At 42.4% G+C, this 14,396-nt stretch overlaps 33 non-coding genes across 33 annotated transcripts; all 33 read left to right on the top strand.

The window, feature by feature from the left end:
- The first annotated feature begins 141 nt into the window (after window positions 1-141).
- LOC146066171 (U5 spliceosomal RNA) lies at window positions 142-257 on the top strand. The gene has a single exon (XR_014472869.1). It is a non-coding gene; the product is annotated as a U5 spliceosomal RNA (small nuclear RNA).
- Window positions 258-535: 278 nt separating this feature from the next.
- On the top strand, window positions 536-651 carry LOC146065325 (U5 spliceosomal RNA). The gene has a single exon (XR_014472197.1). It is a non-coding gene; the product is annotated as a U5 spliceosomal RNA (small nuclear RNA).
- A 278-nt stretch (window positions 652-929) lies between these two features.
- On the top strand, window positions 930-1,045 carry LOC146065324 (U5 spliceosomal RNA). Its single transcript, XR_014472196.1, has one exon. It is a non-coding gene; the product is annotated as a U5 spliceosomal RNA (small nuclear RNA).
- A 278-nt stretch (window positions 1,046-1,323) lies between these two features.
- On the top strand, window positions 1,324-1,439 carry LOC146065677 (U5 spliceosomal RNA). The gene has a single exon (XR_014472501.1). It is a non-coding gene; the product is annotated as a U5 spliceosomal RNA (small nuclear RNA).
- A 278-nt stretch (window positions 1,440-1,717) lies between these two features.
- Window positions 1,718-1,833, top strand: LOC146065323 (U5 spliceosomal RNA). The gene has a single exon (XR_014472195.1). It is a non-coding gene; the product is annotated as a U5 spliceosomal RNA (small nuclear RNA).
- A 278-nt stretch (window positions 1,834-2,111) lies between these two features.
- LOC146065676 (U5 spliceosomal RNA) lies at window positions 2,112-2,227 on the top strand. Its single transcript, XR_014472500.1, has one exon. It is a non-coding gene; the product is annotated as a U5 spliceosomal RNA (small nuclear RNA).
- A 278-nt stretch (window positions 2,228-2,505) lies between these two features.
- Window positions 2,506-2,621, top strand: LOC146065322 (U5 spliceosomal RNA). The gene has a single exon (XR_014472194.1). It is a non-coding gene; the product is annotated as a U5 spliceosomal RNA (small nuclear RNA).
- Window positions 2,622-2,899: 278 nt separating this feature from the next.
- Window positions 2,900-3,015, top strand: LOC146065321 (U5 spliceosomal RNA). The gene has a single exon (XR_014472193.1). It is a non-coding gene; the product is annotated as a U5 spliceosomal RNA (small nuclear RNA).
- A 278-nt stretch (window positions 3,016-3,293) lies between these two features.
- On the top strand, window positions 3,294-3,409 carry LOC146066170 (U5 spliceosomal RNA). The gene has a single exon (XR_014472868.1). It is a non-coding gene; the product is annotated as a U5 spliceosomal RNA (small nuclear RNA).
- Window positions 3,410-3,687: 278 nt separating this feature from the next.
- Window positions 3,688-3,803, top strand: LOC146065320 (U5 spliceosomal RNA). The gene has a single exon (XR_014472192.1). It is a non-coding gene; the product is annotated as a U5 spliceosomal RNA (small nuclear RNA).
- Window positions 3,804-4,081: 278 nt separating this feature from the next.
- LOC146065319 (U5 spliceosomal RNA) lies at window positions 4,082-4,197 on the top strand. The gene has a single exon (XR_014472191.1). It is a non-coding gene; the product is annotated as a U5 spliceosomal RNA (small nuclear RNA).
- A 278-nt stretch (window positions 4,198-4,475) lies between these two features.
- On the top strand, window positions 4,476-4,591 carry LOC146065317 (U5 spliceosomal RNA). The gene has a single exon (XR_014472190.1). It is a non-coding gene; the product is annotated as a U5 spliceosomal RNA (small nuclear RNA).
- A 278-nt stretch (window positions 4,592-4,869) lies between these two features.
- On the top strand, window positions 4,870-4,985 carry LOC146065629 (U5 spliceosomal RNA). The gene has a single exon (XR_014472459.1). It is a non-coding gene; the product is annotated as a U5 spliceosomal RNA (small nuclear RNA).
- A 279-nt stretch (window positions 4,986-5,264) lies between these two features.
- Window positions 5,265-5,380, top strand: LOC146065933 (U5 spliceosomal RNA). The gene has a single exon (XR_014472739.1). It is a non-coding gene; the product is annotated as a U5 spliceosomal RNA (small nuclear RNA).
- A 1,696-nt stretch (window positions 5,381-7,076) lies between these two features.
- Window positions 7,077-7,192, top strand: LOC146065316 (U5 spliceosomal RNA). The gene has a single exon (XR_014472189.1). It is a non-coding gene; the product is annotated as a U5 spliceosomal RNA (small nuclear RNA).
- Window positions 7,193-7,470: 278 nt separating this feature from the next.
- Window positions 7,471-7,586, top strand: LOC146065315 (U5 spliceosomal RNA). Its single transcript, XR_014472188.1, has one exon. It is a non-coding gene; the product is annotated as a U5 spliceosomal RNA (small nuclear RNA).
- A 278-nt stretch (window positions 7,587-7,864) lies between these two features.
- On the top strand, window positions 7,865-7,980 carry LOC146065314 (U5 spliceosomal RNA). Its single transcript, XR_014472187.1, has one exon. It is a non-coding gene; the product is annotated as a U5 spliceosomal RNA (small nuclear RNA).
- Window positions 7,981-8,258: 278 nt separating this feature from the next.
- LOC146066169 (U5 spliceosomal RNA) lies at window positions 8,259-8,374 on the top strand. Its single transcript, XR_014472867.1, has one exon. It is a non-coding gene; the product is annotated as a U5 spliceosomal RNA (small nuclear RNA).
- Window positions 8,375-8,652: 278 nt separating this feature from the next.
- LOC146065313 (U5 spliceosomal RNA) lies at window positions 8,653-8,768 on the top strand. Its single transcript, XR_014472186.1, has one exon. It is a non-coding gene; the product is annotated as a U5 spliceosomal RNA (small nuclear RNA).
- Window positions 8,769-9,046: 278 nt separating this feature from the next.
- Window positions 9,047-9,162, top strand: LOC146065870 (U5 spliceosomal RNA). Its single transcript, XR_014472678.1, has one exon. It is a non-coding gene; the product is annotated as a U5 spliceosomal RNA (small nuclear RNA).
- Window positions 9,163-9,440: 278 nt separating this feature from the next.
- On the top strand, window positions 9,441-9,556 carry LOC146065312 (U5 spliceosomal RNA). Its single transcript, XR_014472185.1, has one exon. It is a non-coding gene; the product is annotated as a U5 spliceosomal RNA (small nuclear RNA).
- Window positions 9,557-9,834: 278 nt separating this feature from the next.
- On the top strand, window positions 9,835-9,950 carry LOC146065311 (U5 spliceosomal RNA). The gene has a single exon (XR_014472184.1). It is a non-coding gene; the product is annotated as a U5 spliceosomal RNA (small nuclear RNA).
- A 278-nt stretch (window positions 9,951-10,228) lies between these two features.
- LOC146066168 (U5 spliceosomal RNA) lies at window positions 10,229-10,344 on the top strand. Its single transcript, XR_014472866.1, has one exon. It is a non-coding gene; the product is annotated as a U5 spliceosomal RNA (small nuclear RNA).
- Window positions 10,345-10,622: 278 nt separating this feature from the next.
- On the top strand, window positions 10,623-10,738 carry LOC146065310 (U5 spliceosomal RNA). The gene has a single exon (XR_014472183.1). It is a non-coding gene; the product is annotated as a U5 spliceosomal RNA (small nuclear RNA).
- Window positions 10,739-11,016: 278 nt separating this feature from the next.
- Window positions 11,017-11,132, top strand: LOC146066166 (U5 spliceosomal RNA). Its single transcript, XR_014472865.1, has one exon. It is a non-coding gene; the product is annotated as a U5 spliceosomal RNA (small nuclear RNA).
- Window positions 11,133-11,410: 278 nt separating this feature from the next.
- LOC146065309 (U5 spliceosomal RNA) lies at window positions 11,411-11,526 on the top strand. The gene has a single exon (XR_014472182.1). It is a non-coding gene; the product is annotated as a U5 spliceosomal RNA (small nuclear RNA).
- A 278-nt stretch (window positions 11,527-11,804) lies between these two features.
- LOC146065308 (U5 spliceosomal RNA) lies at window positions 11,805-11,920 on the top strand. The gene has a single exon (XR_014472181.1). It is a non-coding gene; the product is annotated as a U5 spliceosomal RNA (small nuclear RNA).
- A 278-nt stretch (window positions 11,921-12,198) lies between these two features.
- Window positions 12,199-12,314, top strand: LOC146065675 (U5 spliceosomal RNA). Its single transcript, XR_014472499.1, has one exon. It is a non-coding gene; the product is annotated as a U5 spliceosomal RNA (small nuclear RNA).
- A 278-nt stretch (window positions 12,315-12,592) lies between these two features.
- On the top strand, window positions 12,593-12,708 carry LOC146065306 (U5 spliceosomal RNA). Its single transcript, XR_014472180.1, has one exon. It is a non-coding gene; the product is annotated as a U5 spliceosomal RNA (small nuclear RNA).
- A 278-nt stretch (window positions 12,709-12,986) lies between these two features.
- LOC146065674 (U5 spliceosomal RNA) lies at window positions 12,987-13,102 on the top strand. The gene has a single exon (XR_014472498.1). It is a non-coding gene; the product is annotated as a U5 spliceosomal RNA (small nuclear RNA).
- A 278-nt stretch (window positions 13,103-13,380) lies between these two features.
- On the top strand, window positions 13,381-13,496 carry LOC146065939 (U5 spliceosomal RNA). The gene has a single exon (XR_014472745.1). It is a non-coding gene; the product is annotated as a U5 spliceosomal RNA (small nuclear RNA).
- Window positions 13,497-13,774: 278 nt separating this feature from the next.
- LOC146065304 (U5 spliceosomal RNA) lies at window positions 13,775-13,890 on the top strand. The gene has a single exon (XR_014472179.1). It is a non-coding gene; the product is annotated as a U5 spliceosomal RNA (small nuclear RNA).
- A 278-nt stretch (window positions 13,891-14,168) lies between these two features.
- LOC146066165 (U5 spliceosomal RNA) lies at window positions 14,169-14,284 on the top strand. The gene has a single exon (XR_014472864.1). It is a non-coding gene; the product is annotated as a U5 spliceosomal RNA (small nuclear RNA).
- The last annotated feature ends 112 nt before the right edge of the window (window positions 14,285-14,396 follow it).

The following is a 14,396-nucleotide window of genomic DNA, read 5'->3' as shown; positions in this document are numbered from 1 at the left end:
TTGGTAAGGAGTGCCAAAGATTCCTACAGCAAGGGGAAGCCTGGTGAACAATCTGCTCTTTTTTATTTCAAGTTGGGTGCTCTCATTGAGCTGAGTGAGGCCTGCCAGCACGGCACTCAGACGACAGGTGAAATTTTGGTCATGCTCTGGTTTCTCTTCAGAACGCACAAATCTTTCGCCTTTTACTAAAGATTTCCGTGGAGAGGAGCAAAACTGAGTTTTGTATTAATTTTTGTGTGCCCCAGCTTAATGGGGTTTCTTTTCTCAGTTTAAAGACAGAATGAGGGTGCTTTCTAGAAAGTGAGCTCATTTGCATAGCGAGGACAGCATATGTCTGTTTCTTCCCATGCAGTAAATTCTTGACCGTGTTAATTATTTCCAAAATATGAAGCAATTGGTAAGGAGTGCCAAAGATTCCTACAGCAAGGGGAAGCCTGGTGAACAATCTGCTCTTTTTTATTTCAAGTTGGGTGCTCTCATTGAGCTGAGTGAGGCCTGCCAGCACGGCACCCAGACGACAGGTGAAATCTTGGTCATGCTCTGGTTTCTCTTCAGAACGCACAAATCTTTCGCCTTTTACTAAAGATTTCCGTGGAGAGGAGCAAAACTGAGTTTTGTCTCAATTTTTGTGTGCCCCAGCTTAATGGGGTTTCTTTTCTCAGTTTAAAGACAGAATGAGGGTGCTTTCTAGAAAGTGAGCTCATTTGCATAGCGAGGACAGCATATGTCTGTTTCTTCCCATGCAGTAAATTCTTGACCGTGTTAATTATTTCCAAAATATGAAGCAATTGGTAAGGAGTGCCAAAGATTCCTACAGCAAGGGGAAGCCTGGTGAACAATCTGCTCTTTTTTATTTCAAGTTGGGTGCTCTCATTAAGCTGAGTGAGGCCTGCCAGCACGGCACTCAGACGACAGGTGAAATCTTGGTCATGCTCTGGTTTCTCTTCAGAACGCACAAATCTTTCGCCTTTTACTAAAGATTTCCGTGGAGAGGAGCAAAACTGAGTTTTGTCTCAATTTTTGTGTGCCCCAGCTTAATGGGGTTTCTTTTCTCAGTTTAAAGACAGAATGAGGGTGCTTTCTAGAAAGTGAGCTCATTTGCATAGCGAGGACAGCATATGTCTGTTTCTTCCCATGCAGTAAATTCTTGACCGTGTTAATTATTTCCAAAATATGAAGCAATTGGTAAGGAGTGCCAAAGATTCCTACAGCAAGGGGAAGCCTGGTGAACAATCTGCTCTTTTTTATTTCATGTTAAGTGCTCTCATTGAGCTGAGTGAGGCCTGCCAGCACGGCACTCAGACGACAGGTGAAATCTTGGTCATGCTTTGGTTTCTCTTCAGAACGCACAAATCTTTCGCCTTTTACTAAAGATTTCCGTGGAGAGGAGCAAAACTGAGTTTTGTCTCAATTTTTGTGTGCCCCAGCTTAATGGGGTTTCTTTTCTCAGTTTAAAGACAGAATGAGGGTGCTTTCTAGAAAGTGAGCTCATTTGCATAGCGAGGACAGCATATGTCTGTTTCTTCCCATGCAGTAAATTCTTGACCGTGTTAATTATTTCCAAAATATGAAGCAATTGGTAAGGAGTGCCAAAGATTCCTACAGCAAGGGGAAGCCTGGTGAACAATCTGCTCTTTTTTATTTCAAGTTGGGTGCTCTCATTGAGCTGAGTGAGGCCTGCCAGCACGGCACTCAGACGACAGGTGAAATCTTGGTCATGCTCTGGTTTCTCTTCAGAACGCACAAATCTTTCGCCTTTTACTAAAGATTTCCGTGGAGAGGAGCAAAACTGAGTTTTGTCTCAATTTTTGTGTGCCCCAGCTTAATGGGGTTTCTTTTCTCAGTTTAAAGACAGAATGAGGGTGCTTTCTAGAAAGTGAGCTCATTTGCATAGCGAGGACAGCATATGTCTGTTTCTTCCCATGCAGTAAATTCTTGACCGTGTTAATTATTTCCAAAATATGAAGCAATTGGTAAGGAGTGCCAAAGATTCCTACAGCAAGGGGAAGCCTGGTGAACAATCTGCTCTTTTTTATTTCAAGTTGGGTGCTCTCATTGAGCTGAGTGAGGCCTGCCAGCACGGCACTCAGACGACAGGTGAAATCTTGGTCATGCTTTGGTTTCTCTTCAGAACGCACAAATCTTTCGCCTTTTACTAAAGATTTCCGTGGAGAGGAGCAAAACTGAGTTTTGTCTCAATTTTTGTGTGCCCCAGCTTAATGGGGTTTCTTTTCTCAGTTTAAAGACAGAATGAGGGTGCTTTCTAGAAAGTGAGCTCATTTGCATAGCGAGGACAGCATATGTCTGTTTCTTCCCATGCAGTAAATTCTTGACCGTGTTAATTATTTCCAAAAAATGAAGCAATTGGTAAGGAGTGCCAAAGATTCCTACAGCAAGGGGAAGCTTGGTGAACAATCTGCTCTTTTTTATTTCAAGTTGGGTGCTCTAATTGAGCTGAGTGAGGCCTGCCAGCACGGCACTCAGACGACAGGTGAAATCTTGGTCATGCTCTGGTTTCTCTTCAGAACGCACAAATCTTTCGCCTTTTACTAAAGATTTCCGTGGAGAGGAGCAAAACTGAGTTTTGTCTCAATTTTTGTGTGCCCCAGCTTAATGGGGTTTCTTTTCTCAGTTTAAAGACAGAATGAGGGTGCTTTCTAGAAAGTGAGCTCATTTGCATAGCGAGGACAGCATATGTCTGTTTCTTCCCATTCAGTAAATTCTTGACCGTGTTAATTATTTCCAAAATATGAAGCAATTGGTAAGGAGTGCCAAAGATTCCTACAGCAAGGGGAAGCCTGGTGAACAATCTGCTCTTTTTTATTTCAAGTTGGGTGCTCTCATTGAGCTGAGTGAGGCCTGCCAGCACGGCACTCAGATGACAGGTGAAATCTTGGTCATGCTCTGGTTTCTCTTCAGAACGCACAAATCTTTCGCCTTTTACTAAAGATTTCCGTGGAGAGGAGCAAAACTGAGTTTTGTCTCAATTTTTGTGTGCCCCAGCTTAATGGGGTTTCTTTTCTCAGTTTAAAGACAGAATGAGGGTGCTTTCTAGAAAGTTAGCTCATTTGCATAGTGAGGACAGAATATGTCTGTTTCTTTCGATGCAGTAAATTCTTGACCGTGTTAATTATTTCCAAAATATGAAGCAATTGGTAAGGAGTGCCAAAGATTCCTACAGCAAGGGGAAGCCTGGTGAACAATCTGCTCTTTTTTATTTCAAGTTGGGTGCTCTCATTGAGCTGAGTGAGGCCTGCCAGCACGGCACTCAGACGACAGGTGAAATTTTGGTCATGCTCTGGTTTCTCTTCAGAACGCACAAATCTTTCGCCTTTTACTAAAGATTTCCGTGGAGAGGAGCAAAACTGAGTTTTGTATTAATTTTTGTGTGCCCCAGCTTAATGGGGTTTCTTTTCTCAGTTTAAAGACAGAATGAGGGTGCTTTCTAGAAAGTGAGCTCATTTGCATAGCGAGGACAGCATATGTCTGTTTCTTCCCATGCAGTAAATTCTTGACCGTGTTAATTATTTCCAAAATATGAAGCAATTGGTAAGGAGTGCCAAAGATTCCTACAGCAAGGGGAAGCCTGGTGAACAATATGCTCTTTTTTATTTCAAGTTGGGTGCTCTCATTGAGCTGAGTGAGGCCTGCCAGCACGGCACCCAGACGACAGGTGAAATCTTGGTCATGCTCTGGTTTCTCTTCAGAACGCACAAATCTTTCGCCTTTTACTAAAGATTTCCGTGGAGAGGAGCAAAACTGAGTTTTGTCTCAATTTTTGTGTGCCCCAGCTTAATGGGGTTTCTTTTCTCAGTTTAAAGACAGAATGAGGGTGCTTTCTAGAAAGTGAGCTCATTTGCATAGTGAGGACAGCATATGTCTGTTTCTTCCCATGCAGTAAATTCTTGACCGTGTTAATTATTTCCAAAATATGAAGCAATTGGTAAGGAGTGCCAAAGATTCCTACAGCAAGGGGAAGTCTGGTGAACAATCTGCTCTTTTTTATTTCAAGTTGGGTGCTCTCATTGAGCCTAGTGAGGCCTGCCAGCACGGCACTCAGACGACAGGTGAAATCTTGGTCATGCTCTGGTTTCTCTTCAGAACGCACAAATCTTTCGCCTTTTACTAAAGATTTCCGTGGAGAGGAGCAAAACTGAGTTTTGTCTCAATTTTTGTGTGCCCCAGCTTAATGGGGTTTCTTTTCTCAGTTTAAAGACAGAATGAGGGTGCTTTCTAGAAAGTGAGCTCATTTGCATAGCGAGGGCAGCATATGTGTGTTTCTTCCCATGCAGTAAATTCTTGACCGTGTTAATTATTTCCAAAATATGAAGCAATTGGTAAGGAGTGCCAAAGATTCCTACAGCAAGGGGAAGCCTGGTGAACAATCTGCTCTTTTTTATTTCAAGTTGGGTGCTCTCATTGAGCTGAGTGAGGCCTGCCAGCACGGCACTCATACGACAGGTGAAATCTTGGTCATGCTCTGGTTTCTCTTCAGAACGCACAAATCTTTCGCCTTTTACTAAAGATTTCCGTGGAGAGGAGCAAAACTGAGTTTTGTCTCAATTTTTGTGTGCCCCAGCTTAATGGGGTTTCTTTTCTCAGTTTAAAGACAGAATGAGGGTGCTTTCTAGAAAGTGAGCTCATTTGCATAGCGAGGACAGCATATGTCTGTTTCTTCCCATGCAGTAAATTCTTGACCGTGTTAATTATTTCCAAAATATGAAGCAATTGGTAAGGAGTGCCAAAGATTCCTACAGCAAGGGGAAGCCTGGTGAACAATCTGCTCTTTTTTATTTCAAGTTGGGTGCTCTCATTGAGCTGAGTGAGGCCTGCCAGCACGGCACTCAGACGACAGGTGAAATCTTGGTCATGCTCTGGTTTCTCTTCAGAACGCACAAATCTTTCGCCTTTTACTAAAGATTTCCGTGGAGAGGAGCAGAACTGAGTTTTGTCTCAATTTTTGTGTGCCCCAGCTTAATGGGGTTTCTTTTCTCAGTTTAAAGACAGAATGAGGGTGCTTTCTAGAAAGTGAGCTCATTTGCATAGCGAGGACAGCATATGTCTGTTTCTTCCCATGCAGTAAATTCTTGACCGTGTTAATTATTTCCAAAATATGAAGCAATTGGTAAGGAGTGCCAAAGATTCCTACAGCAAGGGGAAGCCTGGTGAACAATCTGCTCTTTTTTTATTTCAAGTTGGGTGCTCTCATTGAGCTGAGTGAGGCCTGCCAGCACGGCACTCAGACGACAGGTGAAATCTTGGTCATGCTCTGGTTTCTCTTCAGAACGCACAAATCTTTCGCCTTTTACTAAAGATTTCCGTGGAGAGGAGCAAAACTGAGTTTTGTCTCAATTTTTGTGTGCCACATAGTGATGGGAAATCTAGTTCGTTTTGGTGACTAGTTCATTATGATCTAGTTCACCCAAAAGATTAGATCAGAAGATTAGTTCATCTAGTTCATTTAGTTCATTATTCCAGCACTGACTCAGAGACTGAGAGGAGTGCATGGATCTAGATGAACTAGACTAGATTATGACACACAGGCATTGTAATACCAGCTCATTGTAGGAGTTTAGTCTTGTTAGAATTATCATATACTGTAGGTTTAATAAATCAGATTATTTTAGAAAAGCAATAAATTATACAGCACACTTATAGTGACATGTTTATTGTTTAGCTCTGCAATATTAATCCCATTGTGGTGGTTATTTTACCTTCCATAATATGCAAGTAAAATACCCAAATTCAGAGTAATTTAAAAAGTCAATTTTTTTCTGCTTTTAAAATACAGTAATTAGAAAAAAACATGTCCCCTTGCCCCAATTTAGCTGACCTTAGAGAGAGATAAAGTAGAGATTTTGCAAAGTAACCAGTTGCTGATTGGTTGCTAGGGGCAACTGCTCCACTGTATGTATCATGAAGGTTCATACATATCCATCTCTGACTGTAATGTGGAGTAAACAGAGCTACTACAGTATACTGTATAACATGCAGCAGCCAGCACTGTGTCTGTGGCTGCATACACACAATACATGTGCCTGAGCACAGCAGTGCCACACATGGTAGCTCACAGGTACTGTACAGTCTCATTATGGCTGTATAGTCAGAGATTAGTTCAGGGATCTGTATGATCAGTGAACTAATTGAACTACTGAACTATTTGCAGGACTCTTGAGTCATCAGGACAATGTAGTTCATTTGGATCCGCAGAGTCCAGACCATGTGTGAGCTCAGCACTGCCATCTTTGGCAGCTAACATGTACTGCCTCCTGTGTATTGCATGAGAGCTGATAACATGGCTGCTGCAGAAGCTCCTACACAGATCCCAGCAGAAGATTTAGCACAGCAGTATGCTCAGGACCCAGTACCAGAAGCAGCAGCAGTAAGTGTTTGGACATCTGAACTAATCATATAATGATAGTATCACATAAAGGTGAGCAGCATGAGCACACATTCTCACTCACAGACACACCACATATAGACTTTGGCTAGGCAGTGCATATTTATATTTTATTAGATTTGTATTTGCTGGGCTTTATTGTACTTTTAACTTTAGATTCAGAAAGTAAAGATCCAGTAAATGAGCCTTATGGAGCTGCTGGGCTCTGTCTGTCTGTGTTACACTGGGCTCTGTCTGTCTGTGTTACACCTCCCACTTGCTTTACTTCCTGGTGAACTAAATGAACTAATCTTTGCCAGAGCAGTGATCTGAACGATTTAGTTCACTTTGAAGATTAGTTCATTTTGAACTAATCATTCACGAACTACCCATCACTAGTGCCCCAGCTTAATGGGGTTTCTTTTCTCAGTTTAAAGACAGAATGAGGGTGCTTTCTAGAAAGTGAGCTCATTTGCATAGCGAGGACAGCATATGTCTGTTTCTTCCCATGCAGTAAATTCTTGACCGTGTTAATTATTTCCAAAATATGAAGCAATTGGTAAGGAGTGCCAAAGATTCCTACAGCAAGGGGAAGCCTGGTGAACAATCTGCTCTTTTTTATTTCAAGTTGGGTGCTCTCATTGAGCTGAGTGAGGCCTGCCAGCACAGCACTCAGACGACAGGTGAAATCTTGGTCATGCTCTGGTTTCTCTTCAGAACGCACAAATCTTTCGCCTTTTACTAAAGATTTCCGTGGAGAGGAGCAAAACTGAGTTTTGTCTCAATTTTTGTGTGCCCCAGCTTAATGGGGTTTCTTTTCTCAGTTTAAAGACAGAATGAGGGTGCTTTCTAGAAAGTGAGCTCATTTGCATAGCGAGGACAGCATATGTCTGTTTCTTCCCATGCAGTAAATTCTTGACCGTGTTAATTATTTCCAAAATATGAAGCAATTGGTAAGGAGTGCCAAAGATTCCTACAGCAAGGGGAAGCCTGGTGAACAATCTGCTCTTTTTTATTTCAAGTTGGGTGCTCTCATTGAGCTGAGTGAGGCCTGCCAGCACGGCACCCAGACGACAGGTGAAATCTTGGTCATGCTCTGGTTTCTCTTCAGAACGCACAAATCTTTCGCCTTTTACTAAAGATTTCCGTGGAGAGGAGCAAAACTGAGTTTTGTCTCAATTTTTGTGTGCCCCAGCTTAATGGGGTTTCTTTTCTCAGTTTAAAGACAGAATGAGGGTGCTTTCTAGAAAGTGAGCTCATTTGCATAGCGAGGACAGCATATGTCTGTTTCTTCCCATGCAGTAAATTCTTGACCGTGTTAATTATTTCCAAAATATGAAGCAATTGGTAAGGAGTGCCAAAGATTCCTACAGCAAGGGGAAGCCTGGTGAACAATCTGCTCTTTTTTATTTCAAGTTGGGTGCTCTCATTGAGCCTAGTGAGGCCTGCCAGCACGGCACTCAGACGACAGGTGAAATCTTGGTCATGCTCTGGTTTCTCTTCAGAACGCACAAATCTTTCGCCTTTTACTAAAGATTTCCGTGGAGAGGAGCAAAACTGAGTTTTGTCTCAATTTTTGTGTGCCCCAGCTTAATGGGGTTTCTTTTCTCAGTTTAAAGACAGAATGAGGGTGCTTTCTAGAAAGTGAGCTCATTTGCATAGCGAGGACAGCATATGTCTGTTTCTTCCCATGCAGTAAATTCTTGACCGTGTTAATTATTTCCAAAATATGAAGCAATTGGTAAGGAGTGCCAAAGATTCCTACAGCAAGGGGAAGCCTGGTGAACAATTTGCTCTTTTTTATTTCAAGTTGGGTGCTCTCATTGAGCCGAGTGAGGCCTGCCAGCACGGCACTCAGACGACAGGTGAAATCTTGGTCATGCTCTGGTTTCTCTTCAGAACGCACAAATCTTTCGCCTTTTACTAAAGATTTCCGTGGAGAGGAGCAAAACTGAGTTTTGTATTAATTTTTGTGTGCCCCAGCTTAATGGGGTTTCTTTTCTCAGTTTAAAGACAGAATGAGGGTGCTTTCTAGAAAGTGAGCTCATTTGCATAGCGAGGACAGCATATGTCTGTTTCTTCCCATGCAGTAAATTCTTGACCGTGTTAATTATTTCCAAAATATGAAGCAATTGGTAAGGAGTGCCAAAGATTCCTACAGCAAGGGGAAGCTTGGTGAACAATCTGCTCTTTTTTATTTCAAGTTGGGTGCTCTAATTGAGCTGAGTGAGGCCTGCCAGCACGGCACTCAGACGACAGGTGAAATCTTGGTCATGCTCTGGTTTCTCTTCAGAACGCACAAATCTTTCGCCTTTTACTAAAGATTTCCGTGGAGAGGAGCAAAACTGAGTTTTGTCTCAATTTTTGTGTGCCCCAGCTTAATGGGGTTTCTTTTCTCAGTTTAAAGACAGAATGAGGGTGCTTTCTAGAAAGTGAGCTCATTTGCATAGTGAGGACAGAATATGTCTGTTTCTTACCATGCAGTAAATTCTTGACCGTGTTAATTATTTCCAAAATATGAAGCAATTGGTAAGGAGTGCCAAAGATTCCTACAGCAAGGGGAAGCCTGGTGAACAATCTGCTCTTTTTTATTTCAAGTTGGGTGCTCTCATTGAGCTGAGTGAGGCCTGCCAGCACGGCACTCAGACGACAGGTGAAATCTTGGTCATGCTCTGGTTACTCTTCAGAACGCACAAATCTTTTGCCTTTTACTAAAGATTTCCGTGGAGAGGAGCAGAACTGAGTTTTGTCTCAATTTTTGTGTGCCCCAGCTTAATGGGGTTTCTTTTCTCAGTTTAAAGACAGAATGAGGGTGCTTTCTAGAAAGTGAGCTCATTTGCATAGGGAGGACAGCATATGTCTGTTTCTTCCCATGCAGTAAATTCTTGACCGTGTTAATTATTTCCAAAATATGAAGCAATTGGTAAGGAGTGCCAAAGATTCCTACAGCAAGGGGAAGCTTGGTGAACAATCTGCTCTTTTTTATTTCAAGTTGGGTGCTCTCATTGAGCTGAGTGAGGCCTGACAGCACGGCACTCAGATGACAGGTGAAATCTTGGTCATGCTCTGGTTTCTCTTCAGAACGCACAAATCTTTCGCCTTTTACTAAAGATTTCCGTGGAGAGGAGCAAAACTGAGTTTTGTCTCAATTTTTGTGTGCCCCAGCTTAATGGGGTTTCTTTTCTCAGTCTAAAGACAGAATGAGGGTGCTTTCTAGAAAGTGAGCTCATTTGCATAGCGAGTACAGAATATGTCTGTTTCTTCCCATGCAGTAAATTCTTGACCGTGTTAATTATTTCCAAAATATGAAGCAATTGGTAAGGAGTGCCAAAGATTCCTACAGCAAGGGGAAGCCTGGTGAACAATCTGCTCTTTTTTATTTCAAGTTGGGTGCTCTCATTGAGCCTAGTGTGGCCTGCCAGCACGGCACTCAGACGACAGGTGAAATCTTGGTCATGCTCTGGTTTCTCTTCAGAACGCACAAATCTTTCGCCTTTTACTAAAGATTTCCGTGGAGAGGAGCAAAACTGAGTTTTGTCTCAATTTTTGTGTGCCCCAGCTTAATGGGGTTTCTTTTCTCAGTTTAAAGACAGAATGAGGGTGCTTTCTAGAAAGTGAGCTCATTTGCATAGCGAGGACAGCATATGTCTGTTTCTTCCCATGCAGTAAATTCTTGACCGTGTTAATTATTTCCAAAATATGAAGCAATTGGTAAGGAGTGCCAAAGATTCCTACAGCAAGGGGAAGCCTGGTGAACAATTTGCTCTTTTTTATTTCAAGTTGGGTGCTCTCATTGAGCCGAGTGAGGCCTGCCAGCACGGCACTCAGACGACAGGTGAAATCTTGGTCATGCTCTGGTTTCTCTTCAGAACGCACAAATCTTTCGCCTTTTACTAAAGATTTCCGTGGAGAGGAGCAAAACTGAGTTTTGTATTAATTTTTGTGTGCCCCAGCTTAATGGGGTTTCTTTTCTCAGTTTAAAGACAGAATGAGGGTGCTTTCTAGAAAGTGAGCTCATTTGCATAGCGAGGACAGCATATGTCTGTTTCTTCCCATGCAGTAAATTCTTGACCGTGTTAATTATTTCCAAAATATGAAGCAATTGGTAAGGAGTGCCAAAGATTCCTACAGCAAGGGGAAGCTTGGTGAACAATCTGCTCTTTTTTATTTCAAGTTGGGTGCTCTAATTGAGCTGAGTGAGGCCTGCCAGCACGGCACTCAGACGACAGGTGAAATCTTGGTCATGCTCTGGTTTCTCTTCAGAACGCACAAATCTTTCGCCTTTTACTAAAGATTTCCGTGGAGAGGAGCAAAACTGAGTTTTGTCTCAATTTTTGTGTGCCCCAGCTTAATGGGGTTTCTTTTCTCAGTTTAAAGACAGAATGAGGGTGCTTTCTAGAAAGTGAGCTCATTTGCATAGTGAGGACAGAATATGTCTGTTTCTTACCATGCAGTAAATTCTTGACCGTGTTAATTATTTCCAAAATATGAAGCAATTGGTAAGGAGTGCCAAAGATTCCTACAGCAAGGGGAAGCCTGGTGAACAATCTGCTCTTTTTTATTTCAAGTTGGGTGCTCTCATTGAGCTGAGTGAGGCCTGCCAGCACGGCACTCAGACGACAGGTGAAATTTTGGTCATGCTCTGGTTTCTCTTCAGAACGCACAAATCTTTCGCCTTTTACTAAAGATTTCCGTGGAGAGGAGCAAAACTGAGTTTTGTATTAATTTTTGTGTGCCCCAGCTTAATGGGGTTTCTTTTCTCAGTTTAAAGACAGAATGAGGGTGCTTTCTAGAAAGTGAGCTCATTTGCATAGCGAGGACAGCATATGTCTGTTTCTTCCCATGCAGTAAATTCTTGACCGTGTTAATTATTTCCAAAATATGAAGCAATTGGTAAGGAGTGCCAAAGATTCCTACAGCAAGGGGAAGCCTGGTGAACAATCTGCTCTTTTTTATTTCAAGTTGGGTGCTCTCATTGAGCTGAGTGAGGCCTGCCAGCACGGCACCCAGACGACAGGTGAAATCTTGGTCATGCTCTGGTTTCTCTTCAGAACGCACAAATCTTTCGCCTTTTACTAAAGATTTCCGTGGAGAGGAGCAAAACTGAGTTTTGTCTCAATTTTTGTGTGCCCCAGCTTAATGGGGTTTCTTTTCTCAGTTTAAAGACAGAATGAGGGTGCTTTCTAGAAAGTGAGCTCATTTGCATAGCGAGGACAGCATATGTCTGTTTCTTCCCATGCAGTAAATTCTTGACCGTGTTAATTATTTCCAAAATATGAAGCAATTGGTAAGGAGTGCCAAAGATTCCTACAGCAAGGGGAAGCCTGGTGAACAATCTGCTCTTTTTTATTTCAAGTTGGGTGCTCTCATTAAGCTGAGTGAGGCCTGCCAGCACGGCACTCAGACGACAGGTGAAATCTTGGTCATGCTCTGGTTTCTCTTCAGAACGCACAAATCTTTCGCCTTTTACTAAAGATTTCCGTGGAGAGGAGCAAAACTGAGTTTTGTCTCAATTTTTGTGTGCCCCAGCTTAATGGGGTTTCTTTTCTCAGTTTAAAGACAGAATGAGGGTGCTTTCTAGAAAGTGAGCTCATTTGCATAGCGAGGACAGCATATGTCTGTTTCTTCCCATGCAGTAAATTCTTGACCGTGTTAATTATTTCCAAAATATGAAGCAATTGGTAAGGAGTGCCAAAGATTCCTACAGCAAGGGGAAGCCTGGTGAACAATCTGCTCTTTTTTATTTCATGTTAAGTGCTCTCATTGAGCTGAGTGAGGCCTGCCAGCACGGCACTCAGACGACAGGTGAAATCTTGGTCATGCTTTGGTTTCTCTTCAGAACGCACAAATCTTTCGCCTTTTACTAAAGATTTCCGTGGAGAGGAGCAAAACTGAGTTTTGTCTCAATTTTTGTGTGCCCCAGCTTAATGGGGTTTCTTTTCTCAGTTTAAAGACAGAATGAGGGTGCTTTCTAGAAAGTGAGCTCATTTGCATAGCGAGGACAGCATATGTCTGTTTCTTCCCATGCAGTAAATTCTTGACCGTGTTAATTATTTCCAAAATATGAAGCAATTGGTAAGGAGTGCCAAAGATTCCTACAGCAAGGGGAAGCCTGGTGAACAATCTGCTCTTTTTTATTTCAAGTTGGGTGCTCTCATTGAGCTGAGTGAGGCCTGCCAGCACGGCACTCAGACGACAGGTGAAATCTTGGTCATGCTCTGGTTTCTCTTCAGAACGCACAAATCTTTCGCCTTTTACTAAAGATTTCCGTGGAGAGGAGCAAAACTGAGTTTTGTCTCAATTTTTGTGTGCCCCAGCTTAATGGGGTTTCTTTTCTCAGTTTAAAGACAGAATGAGGGTGCTTTCTAGAAAGTGAGCTCATTTGCATAGCGAGGACAGCATATGTCTGTTTCTTCCCATGCAGTAAATTCTTGACCGTGTTAATTATTTCCAAAATATGAAGCAATTGGTAAGGAGTGCCAAAGATTCCTACAGCAAGGGGAAGCCTGGTGAACAATCTGCTCTTTTTTATTTCAAGTTGGGTGCTCTCATTGAGCTGAGTGAGGCCTGCCAGCACGGCACTCAGACGACAGGTGAAATCTTGGTCATGCTTTGGTTTCTCTTCAGAACGCACAAATCTTTCGCCTTTTACTAAAGATTTCCGTGGAGAGGAGCAAAACTGAGTTTTGTCTCAATTTTTGTGTGCCCCAGCTTAATGGGGTTTCTTTTCTCAGTTTAAAGACAGAATGAGGGTGCTTTCTAGAAAGTGAGCTCATTTGCATAGCGAGGACAGCATATGTCTGTTTCTTCCCATGCAGTAAATTCTTGACCGTGTTAATTATTTCCAAAAAATGAAGCAATTGGTAAGGAGTGCCAAAGATTCCTACAGCAAGGGGAAGCTTGGTGAACAATCTGCTCTTTTTTATTTCAAGTTGGGTGCTCTAATTGAGCTGAGTGAGGCCTGCCAGCACGGCACTCAGACGACAGGTGAAATCTTGGTCATGCTCTGGTTTCTCTTCAGAACGCACAAATCGTTCGCCTTTTACTAAAGATTTCCGTGGAGAGGAGCAAAACTGAGTTTTGTCTCAATTTTTGTGTGCCCCAGCTTAATGGGGTTTCTTTTCTCAGTTTAAAGACAGAATGAGGGTGCTTTCTAGAAAGTGAGCTCATTTGCATAGCGAGGACAGCATATGTCTGTTTCTTCCCATTCAGTAAATTCTTGACCGTGTTAATTATTTCCAAAATATGAAGCAATTGGTAAGGAGTGCCAAAGATTCCTACAGCAAGGGGAAGCCTGGTGAACAATCTGCTCTTTTTTATTTCAAGTTGGGTGCTCTCATTGAGCTGAGTGAGGCCTGCCAGCACGGCACTCAGATGACAGGTGAAATCTTGGTCATGCTCTGGTTTCTCTTCAGAACGCACAAATCTTTCGCCTTTTACTAAAGATTTCCGTGGAGAGGAGCAAAACTGAGTTTTGTCTCAATTTTTGTGTGCCCCAGCTTAATGGGGTTTCTTTTCTCAGTTTAAAGACAGAATGAGGGTGCTTTCTAGAAAGTTAGCTCATTTGCATAGTGAGGACAGAATATGTCTGTTTCTTTCCATGCAGTAAATTCTTGACCGTGTTAATTATTTCCAAAATATGAAGCAATTGGTAAGGAGTGCCAAAGATTCCTACAGCAAGGGGAAGCCTGGTGAACAATCTGCTCTTTTTTATTTCAAGTTGGGTGCTCTCATTGAGCTGAGTGAGGCCTGCCAGCACGGCACTCAGACGACAGGTGAAATTTTGGTCATGCTCTGGTTTCTCTTCAGAACGCACAAATCTTTCGCCTTTTACTAAAGATTTCCGTGGAGAGGAGCAAAACTGAGTTTTGTATTAATTTTTGTGTGCCCCAGCTTAATGGGGTTTCTTTTCTCAGTTTAAAGACAGAATGAGGGTGCTTTCTAGAAAGTGAGCTCATTTGCATAGCGAGGACAGCATATGTCTGTTTCTTCCCATGCAGTAAATTCTTGACCGTGT

Source organism: Crinia signifera, chromosome 3 (genome assembly GCF_055691185.1).
Source record: "Crinia signifera chromosome 3, ASM5569118v1, whole genome shotgun sequence".
NCBI classification, from domain to species: domain Eukaryota; kingdom Metazoa; phylum Chordata; class Amphibia; order Anura; family Myobatrachidae; genus Crinia; species Crinia signifera.
This window is presented reverse-complemented; position numbering and strand designations above follow the sequence as displayed.